Below are 20,824 nucleotides of genomic sequence, written 5' to 3'. Positions count from 1 at the left end.
TACTTCCCCCTCCCTCTGTAACCCCTGTGATGTTATAAATTCAGCCTTGGAGAAAAATAAAATAGATGCCTTTTTCAGGCTCTTGTCTTGGCATCCTTCTTGCGTCCTTTGTCCCACATTCTCTTCCAGGTACCTTCAGAACCCTCACTTACACAGCATTTGTAATCCTTTCTCAAAATCTCAACAGATCAGTTGTCAGTAAACTAGTTTGCCACTAGCATTAACTTCTGTATTTGATAAGTTTAGCTGTGTCTCCCAGGAAAGATCTATATCCGGTACCTGGAAGCATGTACTTCATTCATCAATCATATCTAGTTTTGGTGATATATATATATATATATATATATATATATATATATATATATATATATAGTGTCTCCTACAGCAATGAGGTTAAGTAGAATTTTAGCATGGATTCTGAGCAAGTAGTTCAAGAATGTAGAATCCACAAATGACAATGCCAAATAAACTCCATCCTGTTCTTATGAACATATTGAAGTTGAGGTTTAACTGTACCTCAAGTCATTCCTCTCCCTGCCCATCCAAATGAATCTTATGTTTTGTCTGAAGAAAGAACCATGATAAAATATCCAAAAACCTCAAGTCTGGCCCTAGGAAAACCAAAGGTAGATTTATAGAACTTATATCTATTGGGACTACAGATCTGCTTTCTAAAGTCCATGTTGTCCTTTGCTTTACAGATGTCTCATAATTTTTGGATTAAATATGCACTTAGAGTTCATTATTTGAAGTAGGCACACAATATTTTCACTGTTCTGTTCACTCTATAGCTCTACCCCCTTTGTTGCCAATATCTGGGAGTAAGAGGTGCTTCTAATTGAGACTTCACCATCTCACTATTTCCAATATTATTTCTCTGACTACCATTCCCTGACATTGACACATTAGATTTCTCAGTCAACAGCTGTGTTTAGCTGGCAGTTTTCTTTTCATTTATTTCTTATATTTTTTTATTTTTTTACAAATTTTATTTGTTTTTTTAATGTATATTTCAATATTCACCTTTATAATATTATTTCCTTTAAGAGTTTCCTCCCATAAGATCACTAACTGGTCCCTCTCCACTTCTTCTATAACCCCCTTACTGTCCCTTCTAATTCTCTTTAACTGTGAATCAAACCAAGGGAGGATCAAGTGGTTCTTCTTCCATTGGTGCCCAACAAGGCCGTTTTCTGCTACATATGCAGTTGGAGACATAGGTCTGTTCACGTTTAGTCTTTCAATATTAGTCTCATACCAGAAAACTTTGATTCATTAGCAATGTTGTTCTTATGGTGTTGAAAGTCCCCTCAGCTCTTGTTAGCCTTTCTCAAAATCTACCAACAAGAGGTCCATTTTCAGTTCACAGATTTACCAATAGCATACACTTTTGCATTTGACGTGTATATATATATATACACACACACACTTTTGGTGGCTACAGCTTTTTGGTGGAATGTTAACATGGATTCTGTGCAACTAGGTCAAGAATGTAGAGTTTACAATGACAATGTTAAATAGACTCTCTCCTGTACTTGAAGTTCAGGTTTCACTGTTCCTCAAGCTTTCTTAACCCTGCCAATCCTCCTGTTTCTTATATTTGGCTTTAAGAAAGAATCATGGTAAAATATCTAAAACCTTCAAGACTGGCCATGGGAACACAGGAAGGTAGATAGTGAGGTAAAGATATCAAATGTGACTAGAAGTCGGAATTTATAGTCAATATGGTCCTTTGTTTTATTGATGTCTGGTAATTTTTGGATAAAATAAGGATTTGTGTGTTGATCATTAGAATTATGTACGAATATTTCCACTGCTATATTGACTCAATAGCCAGGCCAAGTTTGTTGCCGAATTCATTGCAAAAAAAAAAAAGGGAATTGGAAAAATGAAATTTTGAGTACACATGCAGGAATATATATAATGTCCCCTGTCAATGAATGTACAATCAGATAATGCAAAACAATGTTCACTCAATTAAAGGTCTGTAGGGAAAATACTGGCACATGGAAAACTGAGGAAACCTAGGGAATAGAACTGAATGTCACAGGATTGGACCGGGGAATAAAATTATTCACCAGAAGAATCTCCTTCACTCCTTGTTCCTATTACTTTTCTAACCTTGCCAAGCCCCTGACGAACTTCTCCATTCAGAGCATGTAACCACTAATGAAGCAGAGAGAAGTCCCTAGCTTAGAGAGATGTAGAATGTAAAGGTTTCCACTATGTCACAGGAAACACTCCAGGAAAGGGCATCTCCAAATCTGGTCAATGTAAGGAAATCTGTTCAGCAGGTAGGCCATGGCAGTTCTCAGTAACATCATCATTAGGCCCTCCCTGAAAAATCTCTTGTAACCTGGAGAGCCCTAGCTTCTTCTGTGATGTCACAAGTGCTATTGTGACTGCAACTGCCTCTCAGATATTCCTTCAATACCTCTACGGTTTACTAATTGGCCTCAAATTCAGAGTAAACAGCCATTTGAAAAGGAGAACAAAGAGAATGAAGAGATAAGAAATGGGCAAAGGAAGCTGGCCTTCTGTCTTGTATAAAGAAAGGAAGGAAGATGTGGTTTATGGGATAGCTCAGTGAGACATGGGTAGGCATTGAGTGGGATAACTGAAGAGAAAGCCTTTATCTGACCCTTCCACATATGGGAATATGGAGCAGGGAGCCTCTCAGAAGCATCTGGACTTCCCTTGTTGTTATTTTTCTTGAAAGTCAGATAGTTTATATCATTAATTTCCATATCCCAAAAGCCAAGTGTTGGAAAGGGCAAAGTTGTTTTTCTGAGAGCTCATGGCCTTTGTCCTTTTGGGCCAGGAGGAAAAGTTCCTTAGGAAGAAGGGAAAGACAAGAATTGTGTCCTGAGCTCAGAGTAAACTCTTTCATGCTTTGGATTCCTATAGTGCAGTTTGTGTCTGTCACTGATATCTGGAAGAGACAAGTGCTTCTACCTGAGATTTCATCATCTCAGTCTTTCCACTAGTATTACTCTACCATTCCCTGACAACGACACTTTAGATTTCTGAATGAATAGTTCTAATTAGCTGGAAGATTCTCTTCTTTTATTTCTTTCATTTTTTATCATTTTTTAACAAATTATATTGCTCTTTTAATTGGATATTTATATATTTACATTTAAAATATCATTTCTTTTCCCTATTTCTTGCCCATAAGATCCCTAATCGGTCCCACTCTCCTTCTTCTATAGGCTCACTTACTGCCCCTTCACATTCCCGTTAACTGGGATCAAAACTAGGGAGGACCAAGGGCCTCTCTTTTTATTGGGACCCAAACAGGTCATCCTCTGCTACAGATGCAATTGAGTCCGAGGTCTACCCATGTATAGTCTTTGAATATTGGTTTAGTATATATATATATATATATATATATATATATATATATATATATATATATATATATATAATTTGTTGGTTCCTACAGCTGTGACATTATGTGGAATTTTAATTTGGATTCTGAGCAACTAGGTCAAGAATGTAGAATCCACAAATGACAATGTCAAATAGACTCCCTCCTGTTCTTTTGAACCTATGGAAGATGAGGTTTCACTGGTCCTCTACCCGTTCTTCTCCCTGCTCATCCTCCATTATCTTATGTTTGGCCTTAACAAAGAATCATGGTAAAACATCCAACCCTCAAGTCCTGCACAGGAACACATTAAGGTTGCTATTGTAGTACTGATAATAAATGGGAATAGAGAACTGAATTCTATAGTCCATGTGATCCTTTGCAGTATTGATGTCTAGTAATCTTTGGATAAATTAAGGATTTGGGAGTTTATCATTTGAAGTAGGTACACAATGTTTACACTGTTATACTCACTCTAGAGCTGGGCCACTTTGTTGCCAAAACCATTGCAGAAAATGGAATTGGAGAACTGAATTTTTGAGTACACATTGAGGAATATTTATAAAGTCCCCAATCAAGGATTGTACAATAAAAAAGTGAAATACATATTTATTCAATTAAAGGTCTGTATGCAAAATAATGGCCTTTGGGAAACAGAGAAAACCTAGAAATTTGAACTGTATGTCACAGTAATAAAACTGGGAATAAAAATATTATCAGGAAGAATCGCCTCCACTCCATGTTCCTAAATCATTTCTACCCATGCCAAGCCCCTGACTAACATTCTCCATTCAGAGCATGTAACCACTAATAAAGCACAGAGAAGTCTCTAGCTTTAGGGAGATTTATTAAATGAAGGTTTCCACTGTGTACCAGGAGTCACTCCTGGAAAGGGCACCCTTGAATCTGGTCAGGAAATTGTTCAGCAGGTAGGCCATGGCAGCTTTCAGTGACATCAGCATTAGTCCCTCCCTGAATAATCTCTTGTATCCTGCCTCTCAGATATTCTTTCCTTATGTCTAGGATTAGTATAGTGGCCTCTACTTCAGAGGAAACAGCCTTTGGGAAGGAGAACAAAGATGATGAAGAGATCAGAGATGGGGAAAAGGAACCTGGCCTTCTGTCTTGTTATTAAAAAAAGGAAGAAATACATGGCCCATGGGAAAGCTCAGTGAGTCCTGTGTAGGACTTGAATGGAATCGCTGAAGAGATAGCCTAGACCTGAGCCTTCCACATATGGGAATAAAGAGATTGTAGCCTCTCAGTAGCATCTTGACATCCCTGGTTTTTATGGTTCCTGGAAGTCAGAGAGTTTATATTATTACTTTCTTTATTCCAAAAGACAGAGTTTCATCTTGGCACATTTGTTTTCCTGACAGCTCATGGCTTTTACTCTTTTTGCCCAGAAGAAAAACCTCCTAAGGAAGAAGAGACAGACACGTATCGTGTCCTCAGCTCAGAGTAAACTCCTCCGTGCTTTGGATACCTATTGTGCAGTTTGTGTCTGACACTGATATCTGGGAGAGAGAAGTGCTTCTAATTCAGACTTCATCATCTCAATATTTCGACTAGTATTACTCTGACTGCCATTCCCTGACAGTGACCCATTTGATTTCTGAGTCCATAGATGTGATTAGCTGGAAGTTCTCTTTTCTTTTATTTCTTTCATTTTTTTTTATATTTTAACAAAATACATTGCTTTTTTATTTGGATATTTCTATATTTACATTTCAAATGTTATTTCCTTTCCCACTTTTCTGTCCATAAGATCCCTAACTGGTCTGCCTTACTGTCCCTTGAACTAACAGTCAAACCTAGAGAGGACTAAGGGCTTCTCATTCCAATAGTGCCCAAAAAGGCCATCCTCTGCAACATAAGCATTTGGAACCATAGGTTTGTCCACGAATAGTCTTTGATTATTGTTTTAGATCCAGAACATACTGGTTCATTGACATTGTTGTTCTTATGTGGTTGAACTCAGCATCAGCTCTTATAATTCTTTCTCAAAATCTACATAACTCTGGTGTCAGAAAAGTAATAAGACTGTAGTGTTCCTTCTATTTCTAGTTTGTTGAATAGTTAGGAGAATATTGGTATTAGGTGTTCTATGAAGGTCTGAGAGAATTCTGTAATAAACCTTCCTCATCCTGGGATCTCTTGGTTAGGAGACATTTAATGACTGCTTCTACTACTTTACAAGTAAAGGGAGTATTTAGATGGTTTATCTGATCGTGATTCAAGATACTTTGGTATCTTGTATCTGTCTAGAAAATTATCCATTTGATCCTTGCTTTCCTGTTTTGTTAAGTATATGCTTTTATAGTAGGATCTGATAATTTTTTGAGCTTCCTCATTTTCTATGATTATATCTCTATTTCACTTCTGATTTTGTTATTTTTAATTTGAATACAAAGGATTTACCTATCTTCTGGATTTTTCAAAGAACCAGCTCCTGGTTTTTTTGATTCTCTACATAATTCCTTTTGTTTCTACTTGGTTGATTTCAGTACGGAGTTTGATTATTTCCTGCTGTCTAGTACTCTTGGTGTATTTGGATTTTTATTGGTTCTGAGATTTCAGGTGTTCGGACAAACTGCGAGTGTATCATAGCTCCTGTTTCTTTGTGGAGGCTCTCAGAGCTATGAGTTTTCCTCTTAGCATTGCTTTTCTGTGTTCCCAATTTATGCATTCATTTTCATTAAATTCTAGAAAGTCTTTAATTTTTTTCTTTATTTCTTCCTTGAACAAGTTCTCATCAAGTAAATCATTCTTATTCTACCATGTATATGTGGGACTTTGGTTGTTCTTGTTGTTATTGAAGACCATTCTTAGTGATTTCATAGTTTGCATGGAATTAATTCAATCTTCTTGCATCTTTTGAGGCCTTTTTTGTGATGGATCATATTATCAGTTTTGTAGAAGGTACCATGTAGGACTGAGAAGAAAGTGTCAGGAGCCATATCAGGACAAGCTCATAACTAACAGGTGATCATCCTCAGATGGACAGCCTTGGATTATTTTATAATCTACAACTGGTTTGCCCTTATTAAGCAATTCTGTAAGAGATTCATTTTTGGAAAGTTTCCTGCTATTGAAATGCTATTCGTGTTATTATTATTAGACATATATAGCAATCATTGAGTAAGAGCACACCCCTTTGGAGCAGATCTCTGCAGGCCTACGAAGTTGCACTGTCCCGTAGTGATGCTATTCATACAAATAGATGAATTCTTTAGTCTTAATAATGATCCTACAATAATTCCTAAAATTATATGAATGGTTATTAAGCTCTTATATAGTGGAACTCCTACAAGTCTCTTTCTAATAGTCAGAATTCCAGTGACAACTCCAGTCTCCCAGGTGTCACCAGTTAATTATTCTGAGACAGTAAACAGACTTTCTCCTACTCAGAACACAATTCAAGAAGTTGCAAAAACAGTTATCAAGTGTCATAAACGATTTGTTACAGGTGCAAGGACAGGGGATAAGATATTGACTGTGTTTATCTGTAAATAACTTCACTAACAACTATGGTTTTAGACATTCAGTGAACCTGTAGAGATGACACTGGTGATGAATGTTTAGCCAGATAATTACTCCTGATGGATATCCATGTAAACATTCTCGGTTGTAAACTTGTATTTCTATTTATGTTTTGATCTTTCATATGTACTTGTGGTGAACAATTTAACACCTGATCATATATTCTGAAAGATTTTTAGGTGCTGAGGACAAAGAGAAGACACACAGAAGGACTGAGACAGAGGGTCTGAACTGGAAGGACAGAGACTGATGGACAGAGCAGGAGAGGGGATGACCTGAAAAGACCAGTTTGAGATAAGGAGAACAAAGGTAAGTAGAACTAAGACAAAAAGATCTGGGCTGAGAAGTAATGTAGAGAGGAATAACTTATGTAACATAAGAGAGCAATCTAGAGAATGCAGGTGAAAAGAGGACAAAAGAAGAAGCTGGAAAGAACAGAAGGTGCAGGCAGGTTTCTCCTTATCTTGGGACAGAAAAGGACATTTCTTAATAGCAATGCAAAATTAGTCTTGTTAAAAGGAAGAGGCATTTTCTTTTACAAACTTGGGTTTAAATCACTTAGCATTAAAAGGGTAGAAGCGATTTCTTTCTCTCTGTAATAAAGATTGGAGTTCATCTTTCTGTACTGGTCCTTGGTCTTTTGCACCATATGCATATGTAAGTATTGATGTCTGTGTAAGTATGCAATTATGAGAATGTATGCATGTTTGTGTGTGAGTGTGTGTGTGTGTGTGTGTGTGTGTGTGTGTGTGTGTGTGTGTTTGTGTAAGAATGTAATTGTGACTCTGCTCTCAGACCCCGTGAGAGAGAGACCCAACCGCCTGGTCAGGTGGGCACTCCTGAGGCTGCAGAGCTGAAGAGACCACCAACACTGCCCACCCCTGCCCACATCCCTGGCCCAAGAGGAAATTGTATAAGGCCTCTGGGCTCCCGTGAGGGAGGGCCCAGGAGCGGCAGGACTCCTGCCTGAGACACCGCCAGAACCTGAAGGAAACAGACTGGATAAACAGTTCTCTGCACCCGAAACCTGTGGGAGGGAGAGCTAAACGTTCAGATAGGCAGACAAGCCTGGGAAACCAGAATAGACTGCTCTCTGCACATACATCTCGGAAGCAAGAGGTAAAAACAAAAGGCCATCTGGAACCCTGATGCACTGAAGCTCCCGGAAAGGGTGGCGTAGATCTTCCTGGTTGCTGCCGTCACAGAGAGCCCGTGGGCAGCACCCTGTGAGTGAACTTGAGCCTCAGGACCACAGGTAAGACAAACTTTTCTGCTGCAAGTGACATGCCTGGTGAACTCAAGACACAGGCCCACATGAACAGCTGTAGACATGTACAGAGGAAAAACTACATGCCCAAAAGCAGAACACTCTGTCACCATAACTGACTGAAAGAGAGGAAAACAGGTCTACAGCACTCCTGACACACAGGCTTATAGGACAGTCTAGCCACTGTCAGAAATAGCAGAACAAAGTAACACTAGAGATAATCTGATGCCGAGAGGCAAGCGCAAGAACCCAAGCAACAGAAACAAAGACTACATGGCATGATCGGAGTCCAATTCTCCCACCAAAAAAAACATGGAAAATCCAAACACACCAGAAAAGCAAGATCTAGTTTCAAAATCATATTTGATCATGATGCTGGAGGACTTCAAGAAAGACGTAAAGAACTCCCGTAGAGAAACACAGAAAAACACTAATAAACAAGTAGAAGCCTACAGAAAGGAATCACAAAAATCCCTGAAAGAATTCCAGGAAAACATAAATAAACAAGTAGATGCCCATAGAGAGGATACAAAAATCCCTGAAAGAGTTCCAGGAAAGCACAATCAAACAGTTGAAGGAATTAAAAATGGAAATAGAAGCAATCAAGAAAGAACACATGGAAAAAACCCTGGATATAGAAAACCAAAAGAAGAGACAAGGAGCTGTAGATACAAGCTTCACCAACAGAATACAAGAGATGGAAGAGAGAATCTCAGGAGCAGAAGATTCCATAGAAATCATTGACTCAACTGTCAAAGATAATGTAAAGCAGAAAAAGCTACTGGTCCAAAACATACAGGAAATCCAGGACTCAATGAGAAGACCAAACCTAAGGATAATAGGTATAGAAGAGAGTGAAGACTCCCAGCTCAAAGGACCAGTAAATATCTTCAAAAAATCATAGAAGAAAACTTCCCTAACCTAAAAAAAGAGATACGCATAGACATACAAAAAGCCTACAGAACTCCAAATAGATTGGACCAGAAAAGAAACACCTCCTGTCACATAATTGTCAAAACACCAAACGCACAAAATAAAAAAAGAATATTAAAAGCAGTAAGGGAAAAAAGTCAAGTAACATATAAAGACAGACCTATGAGAATCACACCAGACTTCTTGCCAGAAACTATGAAGTCCAGACGATCCTGGACTGATGTCATACAGACCCTAAGAGAACACAAATGCCAGCCCAGGTTACTGTATCCTGCAAAACTCTCAATTATCATAGATGGAGAAACCAAGATATTCCATGACAAAACCAAATTTACACAATATCTTTCTACAAATCCAGCAGTACAAAGGATATTAAATGGTAAAGCCCAACATAAGGGGGCAAGCTATACCCTAGAAGAAGCAAGAAACTAATCGTCTTGGCAACAAAACAAAGAGAATGAAAGCACACAAACATAACCTCACATCCAAAAATGAATATAACGGGAAGCAATAATCACTATTCCTTAATATCTCTCAATATCAATGGCCTCAAGTCCCCAATACAAAGAAATAGATTAACAAACTGGATACGCAACGAGGACCCTGCATTCTGCTGCCTACAGGAAACACACCTCAGAGACAAAGACAGACATTACCTCAGAGTGAAAGGCTGGAAAACAACTTTCCAAGAAAATGGTCAGAAGAAGCAAGCTGGAGTAGCCATTCTAATATCAAATAAAATCAATTTTCAACTAAAAGTCATGAAAAAAGATAAGGAAGGACATCATATTCATCAACGGGAATATCCACCAAGATGAACTCTCAATCCTAAATATCTATGCCCCAAATATAAGGGCACCTACATACGTAAAAGAAACCTTACTAAAGCTCAAAACACACATTGCACCTCACACAATAATAGTGGGAGATTTCAACACCCCACTCTCATCAATGGACAGATCATGGAAACAGAAATTAAACAGTGATGTCGACAGACTAAGAGAAGTCATGAGTCAAATGGACTTAACGGATATTTATAGAATATTCTATCCTAAAGCAAAAGGATATACCTTCTTCTCAGCTCCTCATGGTACTTTCTCCAAAATTGACCATATAATTGGTCAAAAAACGGGCCTCAACAGGTACAGAAGGATAGAAATAGTCCCATGCGTGCTATCGGACCACCACGGCCTAAAACTGGTCTTCAATAACAATAAGGGAAGAATGCCCACATTAACATGGAAATTGAACAATGCTCTACTCAATGATAACCTGGTCAAGGAAGAAATAAAGAGAGAAATTAAAAGCTTTTTAGAATTTAATGAAAATGAAGGTACAACATACCCAAACTTATGGGACACAATGAAAGCTGTGCTAAGAGGAAAACTCATAGCGCTGAGTGCCTGCAGAAAGATACAGGAAAGAGCATATGTCAGCAGCTTGACAGCACACCTAAAAGCCCTAGAACAAAAAGATGCAAATACACCCAGGAGGAGTAGAAGGCAGGAAGTAATCAAACTCAGAGCTGAAATCTGAAGTAGAAACAAGTAGAAACAAAAAGGACCATAGAAAGAATCAACAGAACCAAAACTTGGTTCTTTGATTAAATCAACAAGATAGATAAACCCTTAGCCAGACTAAAGAGAGGACACAGAGAGTGCGTCTAAATTAACAAAATCAGAAATGAAAGGGGAGACATAACTACAAATTCATTGGAAATTAAAAAAATCATCAGATCTTACTATAAAAACCTATATTCAACAAAACTTGAAAATCATCAGGAAATGGACCGTTTCCTAGAAAGATAACAGGAACCGAAGTTAAAGCAGGAACAGATAAACCAGTTAAACAACCCAATAACTCCTAAGGAAATAGAAGCAGTCATTAAAGGTCTCCCAACCAAAAAGAGCCCAGGTCCAGACGGGTTTAGTGCAGAATTCTATCAAACCTTCATAGAAGACCTCATACCAATATTATCAAACTATTCCCCAAAATTGAAACATATGTATCACTACCGAATACCTTCTACAAAGCCACAATTACTCTTATACCTAAACCACACAAAGACACAACAAAGAAAGAGAACTTCAGACCAATTCCCTTATGAATATCGACGCTAAAATACTCAATAAAATTCTGGCAAACCGAATTCAAGAGCACATCAAAACAATCATCCACCATGATCAAGTAGGCTTCATCGCAGGCATGCAGGGATGTTTTAATATACGGAAAACCATCAATGTGATCAATTATATAAACAAACTGAAAGTACAAAACCACATGATCATTTCATTAGATGCTGAGAAAGCATTTGACAAAATTCAACACCCCTTCATGATAAAAGTCCTGGAAAGAATAGGAATTCAAGGCCCATACCTAAACATAGTAAAAGCCATATACAGCAAACTAGTTGCTAACATTAAACTAAATGGAGAGAAACTTGAAGCAATCCCACTAAAATCAGGGACTAGACAAGGCTGCCCACTCTCTCCATACTTATTCAATATAGTTCTTGAAGTTCTAGCCAGAGCAATCAGACCACAAAAGGAGATAAAGGGGATACAGATCGGAAAAAGAAGAGGTCAAAATATCACTATTTGCAGATGATATGATAGTATATTTAAGTGATACCATAAATTCCACCAGAGAACTACTAAATCTGATAAACAACTTCAGCAAAGTGGCTGGGTATAAAATTAACTCAAATAAATCAGTTGCCTTCCTCTATACAAAAGAGAAACAAGCCGAGAAAGATATTAGGGAAACGACAGCCTTCATAATAGACCTAAATAATATAAAGTACCTCTGTGTGACTTTAACAAAGCAAGAAGAAGATCTGTACAATAAGAACTTCAAGACACTGAGGAAAGAAATTGAAGAAGACCTCAGAAGATGGAAAGATCTCCCATGCTCATGGATTGGCAGGATTAATATAGTAAAAATGGCCATTTTACCAAAAGCGATCTACAGATTCAATGCAATCCCCATCAAAATACCAATCCAATTCTTCCAAGAGTTAGACAGAACAATTTGCAAATTCATCTGGAAAAACAAAAAAACCCAGGATTGCTAAAACTATCCTCAACAATAAAAGGACTTCAGTGGGAATCACTATCCCTGAACTCAAGCAGTATTACAGAGCAATAGTGATAAAAACTGCATGGTATTGGTACAGATACAGACAGCCAGACCAATGGAATAGAATTGAGGACCCAGAAATGAATCCACACACCTATGGTCACTTGATTTTTGACAAAGGAGCCAAAACCATCCAATGGAAAAATGATAGCATTTTCAGCAAATGATGCTGGTTCAACTGGAGGTCAACATGTAGAAGAATGCAGATCGATCCATGCTTATCACCCTGTACAAAGCTTAAGTCCAAGTGGATCAATGACCTCCACATCAAACCAGACACACTCAAACTAATAGAAGAAAAACTAGGGAAGCATCTTGAACACATGGGCACTGGAAAAAATTTCCTGAAGAAAACACCAATGGCTTACGCTCTAAGATCAAGAATCGGCAAATGGGATCTCATAAAACTGCAAATCTTCTGTAAGGCAAAGGACACTTTGGTTAGGACAAAACGGCAACCAACAGATTGGGAAAAGATCTTTACCAATCCTACAACAGATAGAGGCCTTATATACAAAATATACAAAGAACTCAAGAAGTTAGACTTCAGGGAAACAAATAACCCTATTAAAAAAAGGGGTTCAGAGCTAAACAAAGAATTCACAGCTGAGGAATGCCAAATGGCTGAGAAACACCTAAAGAAATGTTCAACATCTTTAGTCATGAGGGAAATGCAAATCAAAACAACCCTGAGATTTCACCTCACACCAGTGAGAATGGCTAAGATCAAAAACTCAGGTGACAGCAGATGCTGGCGAGGATGTGGAGAAAGAGGAACACTCCTCCTTTGTTGGTGGGATTGCAGACTGGTAAGACCATTCTGGAAATCAGTCTGGAGGTTCCTCAGAAAATTGGACATTGAACTGCCTGAGGATCCAGCTATACCTCTCTTGGGCATATACCCAAAAGATGCCTCAACATATAAAAGAGACACGTGCTCCACTATGTTCATCGCAGCCTTATTTATAATAGCCAGAAAATGGAAAGAACCCAGATGCCCTTCAACAGAGGAATGGATACAGAAAATGTGGTACATCTACACAATGGAATATTACTCAGCTATCAAAAACAACGGCTTTATGAAATTCGTAGGCAAATGTTTGGAACTGGAAAATATCATCCTGCCCAATCACAGAAAGACATACATGGTATGCACTCATTGATAAGTGGCTATTAGCCCAAATGCTTGAATTACCCTAGATCCCTAGAACAAACGAAGCTCAAGACTGATGATCAAAATGTGAATGCTTCACTCCTTCTTTAAATGAGGAAAAAGAATACCATTGGGAGGGAAGGGAGAGGCAATGATTAAAAAAGAGAGTGAAGGAACACCCAGTCAGTACCTGCCCCACATGTGGCCCATTCATGTACAGCCAACCAATTAGACAAGATGGATGAAGCAAAGAAGTGCAGACTGACAGGAGCAGGATGTAGATTGCTCCTGAGAGACACAGCCAGAATACAGCAAATACAGAGGCGAATGCCAGCAGTATACCACTGAACTGAGAATAGAACCCCCGTTGAAGGAATCAGAGAAAGAATTGGAAGAGCTTGAAGGGGCTCAAGACCCCATATGTACAACAATGCCAAGCAACTAGAGCTTCCAGGGACTAAGCCACTAACTAAAGACTATACATGGACTTACCCTGGACTCTGACCTAATAGGTAGCAATGAATATCCTAGTAAGAGCACTAGTGGAAGGGGAAGCCCTGGGTCCTGCTAAGACTGAACCCCCAGTGAACTAGACTGTGGGGAGGAGGGTGGCAATGAGGGGAGAGTTCGGAGTGGAACACCCATAAGGAAGGGGAGGGGGGAGGGTGATGTTTGCCCGGAAACCGGGAAAGGGAATAACACTCGAAATGTATATAAGAAATACTCAAGTTAATAAAAAAGGAAAAAATAATGTAATTGTGAGATTGCATGAAATTTGGGCCCAGCTGAATTTCAGTGGAAATGTATCAATGCACATTTATTGAATCCAGGTGTGAAATTATATGTTTATGCATATTTGTCTATGTAAAAGTTTTTAATTCTGTAATTGCTATGCACTTCTCATGGTTTAATAGATGTTGATGGCTCCAAGCTTCTCCCTAGCCTGTCAAGCAAAAAGCATAAGGACAAAATGGAAAAGGCTCCAGCAAGTAATCCTCTACTTTATCTCCTGCTGTTTCAGAATGAGGTGGTAAGTGCCAGAGACTGCAGTTTCTGGTCTCAGAAGGCAGACCAGTTACACTAGCACAGCATAGTGACTTAGACATAGATAAGTAAATCAGGTACAGAAACTTAGTAACTTAAACTTAGATAAGTAAACTTATTATTATACAGCAACCCAAAATATCTTGTTAGACAAAATCTTACCACATATTTCGTAAGACAAAGTCTTACCCTCAGCTAACACCCTTCATCCTCAGCTTCTTCAAGAAGAACGAACAGGAGAAAGAAGATCAATCTTAGGGCTGGCCCATGGCAAGGAGGTGTATTATTTGTTTTAGGATGAAAGGTAGTATTGGTATTTGTTAAAAATATTTGGTTCATACCTTGTTAGTTTCTCTGTGTCCTTGCTTAGTTTCTCTTTCCATGATCTGTGCATTTATGACAGTGTGGTATTGTATATGGAATTATGTATGCTTTGAGCTTAGTAAAGTTTAATTGATGAATGAGTATGCCCTCATTTTGTAGCATAATTATTCAGTATTGATTTTTTTCTTGGTATATTTTTCATTTGATGAGTATGAAATGTCCTTCATTACCATTTTTCATAACTTTTCCTTGAAAGTCTCTTTCATTTGATATTAGAGTGGTTACGCCAGGTTCTTTCTTGGGAACATTGGCTGGAAAATTTTTTTCCCACCTTTCATTCTGAACATATATTTGTCTTTGTCATTGGATTGTGTTGTTTAAGCAGCAAAATGCTGGGATATATATATATATATATATATATATATATATATATATATATATATATATATATATATATATATGCATACACACACACACACACACACACACACACACACACACACACTCTTTATGTAGAATTGAGTCCTTTGGTTTTTTGTTTTATTTGGGACCAATATTTGCTTTTTTCTGTTAATTTTTTTGTTAGATATCAAATTATGTTTCTGTGGCTATCTTCTTTAACTCTTTAGTGTTTTTTCAAAGTAGATTATTTTCTTGCTTTGTGTGGGGGTGTAGTTTCCCTCTTTGTTCTGGAACATTAGATATATTATCTTTTGAAGGACTGGATTTGTGGAAATATATTTTCTAAATTTGCTATTGTGTGGCATATCTTGATATCTCCATCTATGTTGTTAAGAGTTTTTATAGTAGCATGGGTTGACATTTTTGTTCTTTTAGAATCTGTGTGATATATGCCCAGGATCTGTGTCTTTTATGAAGTCTGGTGGAATTCTGATAGGTTTGCCTTTTTATGTTAGTCGACCTTTTTGCCTTACTGCTTTTAATATTTTTTCTTTGATTTGTGGACTTTATACTTTGACTATTATATGATGGGAGAAAATTCTTTTCTGGTCTAATTTTTTGGAGTACTATTTACTTCTCATATATTGTCTCTTTCTTTAGGTTAGGGAACATTTGTAGTATAATTTTGTTGAAGATATTTACTGGCCCTTCAAAGTGGGAGTCTTCATTCTCTTCTATACCTATAATCCTTAGGTTTTATCGACTCCTTTTGTCTGAGATTTCTGGGATGTTTTGGGTTAGGAGTTTTTGTGTTTTGCATTTTTTGACAGTAGTGTCAATGTTTTCTATGGTACCTTCTGTCTCTGATAATCTTTTCAATTTTTATGTTCTGTTGTTTGATGCTTGCATTCTTGAATCCTAATTTCTTTCCCAGGTTTTCCATATCCAGAGTGACTCTTTTTGTGTGTTTTTGTTGTTGTTGTTGTTGCTGTTTAAATATTTTTTTTCGTGATGGGTTGTTCAATTCCTCCACCTGTTTGATTATGGTCTCCTGTAATTCTTTAAGGGAGTTTTGTGTTTCCTCTACAAGGGCTTCTATCTCTTTACATCTGTTGTCCTGTATTTCTTTGATGGAGTTATTTATGTCTTTCTTAAAATCCTTTAACATCATCATGTTAAGTGATTTGAAGTACAAACATTTCTTTTTCTTTTCTGTTCTGTTGAGGGTATCCTAGCCTTGCGTTGGTGTGAGAACTGAGTTCTGATTATGTCATGTAGCCTTGGTTTATGTTGCTTAGGCTATTATACTTCCCTCTTGCCATCTCGTTATCTCTGGGGTTAGCTGGTTTTACTGTCTCTGACAATGGATTGATCCTCCTGTAAGCCTGTGTGTCAGCACTCCATGGAGATTAGGTCGTTCCTGAAGCATCTTGTGTACCAAAGCTGTGGAACAGGTTCAGCTACAAGGAATAGATAGAAATCAAAAGTATCCTGTAGCAGACTGCCCCTCTCTTCCTGGGTTCTGAGGACTCTGAGAAGTGGTAGTCTCTAATGTGATCTTGAGTGTGTCAGTACTCCTGGAAATCCAGCCATTTCCTAGTGGTGTCTGGGCACAGAGAGGTGAGGTACAGGTTCAGCTATGGAAACATAGCTTTGGGTCCTCTTGATTTTTAATCTTTCACTGGAAAAGCTCACAAATGAAATTTGACTCTGTGACCAGTGAGCCCCTAGGAATGATCATCCCTTTGTATCTTCAGAGACTGGACAACACATGAGTGGCGCCTGACATTTTTACATGGGCGCTATGAATTAAAATAAGGTATCATATTCTTACATGTCAAATGTATTCCTAACTGAGATAATTGCTCAGTCAACAAAGGATTGCTGTTGAATATGAAATAGACTATCGTTGAAAAATAAAATGTTTAGACAATGTAATCTAGGTAATTGAATTTTAATATATTTATCAACTCACTTAATTACTTCATGATGGTTTAACCAACGCATGGAATGCATATTCATTAAAACGAAGAAAAGCATAAAGTTTATTTTTACAACTTTCTGAATCATGTAATAAATAATAAGTATCCATTAATGTACCGGGATCCATAATAGTGGTATAGATTATGAATGAATAAAAAGTATTATGAGCTTTCTTTTATAAAAATTGCATAAAGATATAAGAAAAAAGAAAGAAGTGAATGCATAAATCAGTGTGTTGTAGGTGATTGTATGCAAATAATTCAAGAATCTATTTTAGAAATAAGTTCATTGAGACTGTCCTAAGAAAGTGACAGTTAAGTTAAATAAGATGAAAAATATTGAACTATATTTTGGGCAATATTACAATAAATATAAGGTAAATAAAAGGAAAAAGAGCTTGACATATACAAAAAGTAAATGTGAAAGAAGGTTGTATAGATTAAGTGATGGAAGAGAGGACGAAATAAATCTGAAGCTTAGGCAAATAAAGCATATGGGCTTACAGAAACAATATAAGAGATATAAATTTTTATTTATGGAAAATATCTTAGAAATAATTGAATAGTTTTAAATAAGTTTGTTTAACTCAGTATGTATATAGGAAGGGACTCTGGTTACTTATGTATTATGAAATGATACCGAGAATGATTTGAAGGCTGTTTTTGAAGTCTATCTGGAAGTAGTGTCAGTGATAATGAAAAAGAGTCATATCAGAGAGCTATGTTGGAAATTGATGTTTTTGGTAGAAGAATGAGGGTGGGGAGGGCAGGAATCAAATAAAGCTAATGTCTTTTTTCTGAGCAAATGAAAAGGTGTTGGGATTATTTACTCTGATTTGAAATATTTCATGATAAGTGGGTTTAGAAGAATTTTAAAGGAATTTATTTTAGATCGATTTACTTCAAGATGCTTGAAAGAACCTGTAACTCACTAGACATTTCTACTTACTGTTCATGGTTTTGTGATTTAAGCCATTACTCAGAGCATTATTAGCTGTTATATAAGAAAAAACTTAATTCATTATCTGTATTTACCAAGTTATATCTGGGAGTTCTTATTTAATAAAGAGCAAACCTATGATTATACTACATGCTTATTTAGTATATTCAGCAAGTTATTTGCCCATTTACTTACTACAAACATTTTAGATTGCAATTAGAATTTAATCCAAGTTTATGGGGGTTGACACGGCTGTTTGATTAGTATTTAATAGCTCATGAATGTGAATTTCACAGAAAGAAGTCATTTGCTTAGTTTTTGTAAATTTACAAACCCTAGAAGAGAAAAAAATATGTAATAAATTCTAGTTCTTCTAGTTTTTTTTTTTTTTTTTTTCGAGCTGGGGACCGAACCCAGGGCCTTGCACTTTTTAGGCAAGCGCTGTACTACTGAGCTAAATCACCAACCCCTCTAGTTTTTATATTTAGTATTTTAGTGTGTTATGCAGAAATTCTGAATCCAGATGATTTTAACTATAATATCCAGTACTATTAAACATATGCACAGCATTTTACAACTATGAATAATATATGCTTTCAGAAAATTTTCATTAGAAGAGCCAGAAATTCTTCATGAGTTCTACCGAACATGGCCATTGGGAACAGAATAAACCGCAAATAAGGAAATGCAGAAAGTGATTGACACATGCAAAATTCTTGGTTTTAAATTTAACAATCATGATAGTTATCGGATAGTGCTTTGAAAATAGAGTCAATGACAGGATGAAAAATACTGAAGAAGAGTATTTAAATTTTTACTAAATAAAAGAAAACAGTGGATCTGAAGGTAAGCTACATTTAACAAATTGACCCTGATCTTCTGCCACTATTTATTTAATGCTTTGGTTTTTGTTCTTATATTAGATTTAGAAACATATCAATAATTCTCATTATTCTTAAATAAATGATATGCAGTTCAGCTGATTAAATATTCCACATTATCTTAATGTTCTTCTGTATCATTAGATATTAAAATTATAGAGATTATTTTGTCTAGAACAAAATTTTATTGTTTCCTTATCATATGAGAGAAGCAATTATTTACAGAGAATGGATACCTGATATTTTCTAAATACTGTCAATAGAGGTTTAAACCATATATATATTAGCTCAATCATTTATACCTCCAAATGAAAGTCATTAAATGTTACTACACATATAGTACGTAAAGGAAGTGATATATAGGGATAAAACCAACACCTATGCTGCCACAATCATCTATTATTCCCATGATGAAAGCCAATCCTAGGAAGAGAATATGGTACAGACACATTGCAGGATAAATCAGCTTCATTCAAAATGAGGATTGAGCTGAAAAGGGATTTGAACTAAGAATAGTTAATAATAATATAAATAAGTTTAATGTTATGAGACCTGGTTTACCTGATATGGTTTCCTTATCCCTTTAACTTGGGCAGTCACATTTCTGCTCTGTGGAATGAGACGTCTCCACCTTCTCTGCCCTCACATATTTCAGTTTGTCACATGGTCCTCAGGACGTCCTTATACCTGGGGAGGTTTTTTTCTTCTTGGAAATACAAAATGCTCATATTTCCTGACTTCGGAGACAGGGTTAAAAGGAAATGGGAAGTGAGTGACATACATACCACAACTCTTCTGTATTATTCCCTAAATGGGGGTTTTTCGAGGATGGGCTACTTGAGGTGAGCAGAAAGGATAGATGCTGCTTTATTTGAAATATTTTCTTACCTCATTCTGTGCCCCTGTAAAGGGCCCAGCCTTATATCTCAGGCGTGGTCATGTTCCTGTCACTGCTCCCCTCCCTATTTCTTGCAGCTCTTAATTCTAGCTCCTGCTTGCCACTCTAGGTTTCTTCTTGACCAGATTCAGCTCATTTTCCTGTGATCCTGCTCTGAAACATACAGAAGTTTTTTTTTTCTTTTGTTTCATTTTCAATCGTTTAATGTTTATGTTGGCTTTTGTTTTACCTCTTTTATGGAAGTCTTAGAGGAGAATCATTCAGGGATGTCTTTTTTGATTGGAATGAGAAAATAAAGAAAAAATCCCTTTTTAATTTTACAAGACATTTTCATATCTAAGTTTTTCACTAACATTTCCCACCATGCTAGTTTATCTCCCTGTCTTGTCCTGAGTTCTTTCCTCTCATTGCTACTTGGATTCTGCCTTGTAGGACTTACTGCAGAACCATGAATGCTGGCATACACGATGAAGGAGTTCATTCTTCACCACTTTTCTAACCCTTTTTTAGATGTATCTTCCTTCTCTCTTGAGCTATTTGAATTAATTTGGATTACTGTACTCAATTGTATAGTACTATAGTGCTTGCGCCTTGAAAATATCTGTTATTATCGTCTTGTCATAATTCTATAGCTCAGGGTTGGGCCTAGTTACATTTTGGAACATTATTCCAAGAAGTTTGTGAACTTGAAAAAAAACCTAGGCAGCAGCTATCAATACTTTCAAATGGTACTTTAATACATGAGGGCTTAAAAACCTTTAATAAATCATGGAAAAAGCAGTATGAGATTCCTGTTTCTGTAAGGTACTTGAAAAACAAAAAAGGGAAATAAGACCATGCCCCACTCACTTTTGTCTTTACGTAGGGTGCACAAATGTGACTTTAGTTTTGATGCCTTTTCTGGTTAGAACATAAAATTGTTTGTGCTAGTTTGCGGTAATGGTTTGCT

At 36.9% G+C, this 20,824-nt stretch overlaps 1 long non-coding RNA gene across 1 annotated transcript in view; it reads left to right on the top strand.

Moving 5' to 3' along the window:
• Positions 1-20,824, top strand: part of LOC147997992 (uncharacterized) — a 244,858-nt gene that overhangs the window by 202,533 nt on the left and 21,501 nt on the right. The window contains exons 10-11 of the long non-coding RNA XR_015647301.1: positions 7,085-7,222; positions 14,319-14,434. This is a non-coding gene — a long non-coding RNA (uncharacterized LOC147997992). The remainder of the gene's footprint in view (positions 1-7,084; positions 7,223-14,318; positions 14,435-20,824) is intronic.

The sequence above is a fragment of the Rattus norvegicus genome, chromosome Y, assembly GCF_021556685.1.
Source record: "Rattus norvegicus strain SHRSP/BbbUtx chromosome Y, alternate assembly SHRSP_T2T, whole genome shotgun sequence".
NCBI classification, from domain to species: domain Eukaryota; kingdom Metazoa; phylum Chordata; class Mammalia; order Rodentia; family Muridae; genus Rattus; species Rattus norvegicus.
The sequence above is the reverse complement of the archived record's forward strand: the minus strand, read 5'-3'. Positions and strand labels throughout refer to the sequence as shown.